Source organism: Tupaia chinensis, unplaced genomic scaffold (assembly GCF_000334495.1).
Source record: "Tupaia chinensis unplaced genomic scaffold, TupChi_1.0 Scaffold148904_1, whole genome shotgun sequence".
NCBI lineage: Eukaryota > Metazoa > Chordata > Mammalia > Scandentia > Tupaiidae > Tupaia > Tupaia belangeri.
The window spans coordinates 120,345-125,246 of NW_006208752.1; positions in this window are offsets into that span (position 1 = coordinate 120,345).

Below are 4,902 nucleotides of genomic sequence, written 5' to 3' on the forward strand. Positions count from 1 at the left end.
GCCCTTCAGATGGGAAGGATAAAAGATGCCATACTCAATAATGAGAGTGCCTCTAAAGGAGAAATCTCCATATCCAATCGGAGAAACCTACACAGGCATGGAAAAGTAATGGTTCTTGCAAATCATGTAGTGTGGGCTGATGAGACACAGGACATAACCTGAATATTTGGAGCAGTGTCTTGTTTCTGTTGCAGAGTAGAGCTTTTGGGTCTAGCCATGGTACTAGGGACTAGAAGGTACTGCTGCTTAGGACACAGAGCATGTGCCTTCCTGATGCTGGTCATCTAAGGCATCCATGTCCCTGCCATGGCAACAGCAGATGTGGCAGTATCGAACACTGAGAGACTGTCTAGGATAGCACCATCGCTCTTATCAGCCTGGCAGCTGTAATGGGACCCAGGCCAAGGCACTTGTGGAAGCTGTGCAATGGGGCAATGACCTTTGCCCAGCAAGCAGGCAGTTGGCAGATGGAGGAAAACGCCTAAGGCTCAAAACGGGAAGGAATTCCACCATGATAACAGCAGTTAACAGCACCAAGAGGCATGGCAATAATTTTGAAAACAAAACTTGGAGAATTAGAGGGCAAATAGACTTTTTTACCTTCTTTATTCAAGTTCAAAACATATAGAGAGGAAAGTTAGACTTATGGAGATAAAATCATCACATGAGTGATAAAGCTTATTGCAGAATGTGGCTCCAGATCGCTGGTTAACTGGAGTTAGAGTTCATCCTAAATTAGGTACTGGCTGGGCTAGAACATGTTAAGCTTTGTCCATAGAGGCAGGATTGCTGAAGAGAGCATCAATATTGTCTGTCTTCTGGGCGAATCAGATCCAAAATGTGGATTCTCTTTCTCTCACATGTAGGAGTAAATAGAGAGAAGACAGACATTCCTTTTAACCCACCATAATAATTTTCTTTTTTCCAGGAGACTGAAGTAGTAATTCTTTTCCCTTTTTGGAAATATGAGTTATTTTATTTGTTTGTTTGTTTTGTTTGGAGAGGTTTTTGCTATAGAGCACATGTGCTTGCCAGAAAGAGAGACAGAAAGTGAGAAATCACCCCCAAGGGGGGATGGCCATGCCACAACCCTTCTCCTCCATTCTCCTCTTGGGATCTTGGGCACACACGCACATGCGCCCAACGTGAGTTTAAGTCACTGGGTCCAGGACGTGAACCATGGTCAACTACATGGGAGTCCAGCAACATAGCCATTACACCAACTGCTGGTCCCGGAAATATGAGTCATATTACATTACCTATACACTAACTATAATAATAGTAATAGCAATAGTTATTTATTAAATGTTTGTTGTCTTTCTGTATTGTGTAAATTATCTAATTTAATAATCACTATAACCTTACAGGGAGGATTTCTTTTAAATCATGCTTATACATAAATATGCAGACTTTAGACATTGGGTATCTTGCCCAAGATTACAGAGTTATTAAAAGCCAAAGTCTGGAATCTGTACTTTAAGCCACTGAACTCTTCTGCTCCATACAGGTAGGGATTCTGAGTGCCTTAGTGCTCCACCAGGAAAACAGAGACTGGGTACTAATGACAGTGAGTTCAAGTCCCCTGTTACCAGGTGGCAGAGACTGACAAACAACCCTTGTTTAGTTGTAACTCACTTCCTCCAGATGGTTAGTGTCCTGTTAGGGAAACTCTTCAACACAAAATAGAGACATTGATTTACAGAAGCATAGTTTTATTCAATTATATCATGAACATAGAACCCGTAATTCCATATTCTTTTTTTTTTCCTTTTATTGGAGAGGTTTTTGCTATGGGGCGCATGCACTCACCAGAAAGATGGAGAGACAGGGAGACAGAAAGCAAGAAATCACCCCCCAGGGAACATGACCACGCCACAATCCCATCTCTTCTATTCTCCTCTCAGGATCTTGGGCACGCACACACACGCGCCAGTCGTGAGTTTAAGCCACTGGGTCTGGGACTCGAACCAAGGTCGACTACGTGGGAGTCCAGTGATGTAGATTATGCTAACTGCTGGTCCCCGTAATTCCATATTCTAAGCACATGCAAAGGAGAAGTTTATGTGACAAAGGTCAGTAACTCTCTTTTGGTCTTCGATGTCTCCAGTTTTCATCCTTGCTATCCCTGCATGGCTGCCCTGCTATTTCTACCCATCTCTAGACACACAGAACTCTCACCTCATCAGATTTCTTGTACTGAAGAGAGATTATCTGGCTGATAATTTTATATGTTTCCCTACAAACTACATGGAAGTATTTCTGATACAGAGCTATCAATAAAATAGAGCAATAGATATGGAAAATTCCAAACCCTATTACATAAAGATTTGGGGAAGGAAAATCTTGCTTGTTCTCTTAAAATTGTAGCATTTACATGACACATTTGCTCATTCCAAAGACACCAGTCATAAAAAGTACTTAAAGTATATAAGTTTATGAATAAACAGAATATCAGAGTTTAGTGTTTCCAGGAAGTTTTCCCTGTTGTTCTAACAGCTTCTATACATAGAAGATTACTGACTAAAACCCCTAAATCAGTTTGATTTTGTTGTTTTCTTTTTAAATGTACCTATTCCAATGATAGATAATATTCTTTTTACCAGACTTTTTTCTTTTTTCTCCCTATGTGTGCACTTGCCTGAGAGAGACACAGAGAGAGAAAGAAAGTGAGAAAACACCCCTAGAATGGGTGACCACAGTGCAATCTCTTTTCCTCCATTCTCCCCTTGGAATTTTGGTCACAAATGCACATGTACCTGATGTGATTTTTGAGCTGCTAGGTCCAAGACTCAAACTGCATAGCTGCCCACATGGGCACCAGCTCCTTAACCTCCATGCCACCTGCTACCCCAGACAGAGAATAATCTAAGCATAATAAAGCACCCAGCCAACATTTTCTAGATACTTCTAATGCCTGACCATGTGGTAGGTATGTAGCTTACTTAGTAATAAGGTAAGAACTGAGACATGGGAACAAATACCTAAAAGGCTGTGTAATAAGTACATTACAGAAGAATCTCACAGTTGCTGTGGAAGCATAGAAATGAGAGCAACTGATACACTGGGGGAAAAAATTCCCAAAAGACTTCCTATAAGAGGTGACATTTTTTGTTTGTTTTAGTTTTTGTTTTGTTTTGAGGGGTTTTTTTTGTGTGTGTGTTTGTGTGTGTGTGTGTGTGTGTGTGTGTTTGTCTGTTTTTTGCTTTAGAATATGTATGCACCCAAAGATGCAGAGAAAGAAAAAGAGAGTGAAAAATCACTCCCTGGGGGAATGGCCATGCCATGATCCTTCTTCATTCTCCTCTCAGGATTTTGTCATATATGCACATGCACTTAGCATATTTTCCAAGCCACTAGATCGGGGATTTGAACAAAGCACTCAGCCATGGGGGATCCAGTGGCCATAACCACCATACCACCTGACTGGTCCTATAAAAGGTGACATAACTGGATTTAAAATGAGCGCTGTTTTTAATCAAAGAAAGAATGCAACAAAGATGAAGCTGCAAAGAGCTGAAAGAACTCTGGTAGAACTAGAAGACACAAAATGTGTGCTTATAGTAATCTGTTTATTTATAGCTACTTTAAGTACTAGAGGGAAAAGTAACTATTTCCTAACTCAAATAACATTCACTCATCTCCTCCTGATTAGAGTTAAAGACATAGCTATGCATTAGTAAGCACATGTGCTGAAAAAAATCAAGTATTCTTAGTGAGCAAACATAGACTAACAGACATATGGGCAGGTATGGAAACTACTACATATAACAGTAGGCACTCAGATAGGAAACAAAATTTTAAGTTGTGGTTTTATTATTTTTCACCTACCTGAATTCGCTGCCTATTTATTTAATATTACTAGATGCCCACCAGTTGCCATGTGCTTTCAAGGCACATGAAGCTATAAATCTATACTGAGATGTATTGGACAATAAGCCAAAGTAACCTGATTTCTTCTACAGAAGAAATAAATATGTAATATAATTCCAAATGTGGCCAAGTTGAAGCATCTTGCAGGTACCTAAGATGAAATTACTTGCAGAAATCAATACTCCTTTCAAGAACAAGTAGAAAAGTCAGATAAAATATAAGGAAAATAAAGGACCTTTTGATTTAAGGTATTAGGGACTGGCTGAAGCTATTAGCGCCTGAGAAGCCAACATCACAGAGATGTTAGAAGCACAAAGAGTTGAGCACACAATTAGTTGGCCATTTTTTTTCCCAACAAGAGCAGTTCTTGGAGTAGGGCTGTATCATACAATGGAATCCCTAAGAGTCATATCATGGTGTTACTTACCTCTTTGTGTGTGCAGGAGTCACCTGGCCTGCTGGGTGTCAGAATTGGGGGAAACAGACACTAGAAAATTATGCTATGATACTCTAGCAACTGCTATTGCCGTTTTTCACCCTTTGTCTCTTACCAGGAGTTTCATGACTGCTGTTGGGCAGCAAAGAAGCCAACAGAACTTTGAACCATCTCATGGACAAAAGCACAACAAAAAATGGGATCATCAATGTCTTCAAGACTTAAGGATTTTAGATCCTGGAGAGTAGAGAGGCTCAGAAAAATATGTCAGATGTCCTGGATTTCACTCTATTGTATTTTACTAAGCCACGTGGGACAAGGTTCAAAAGGTAAAAAGGAAACAAGTGAAAAGCAGTTTTTTTTACAGTCTTCCCTTGCTTAAAGAGACCAATTGTTCAAGATCACCTACCAAAGAGAAAACCTAGAAAATTCCCAGTTTCTTAGTTTCTCATTTGGAATTTGTGAAGAGCTACACCAAAAGATAAGAAGAATCAGAGTTTATTCAACTTCAGTCACCTGTGAGTCACTCAGTTCTCTTAGGAGACTCTTCTCCATGGCCTTCCTGCTTTTCTGCACATCTTATAAGCAGAGAAACA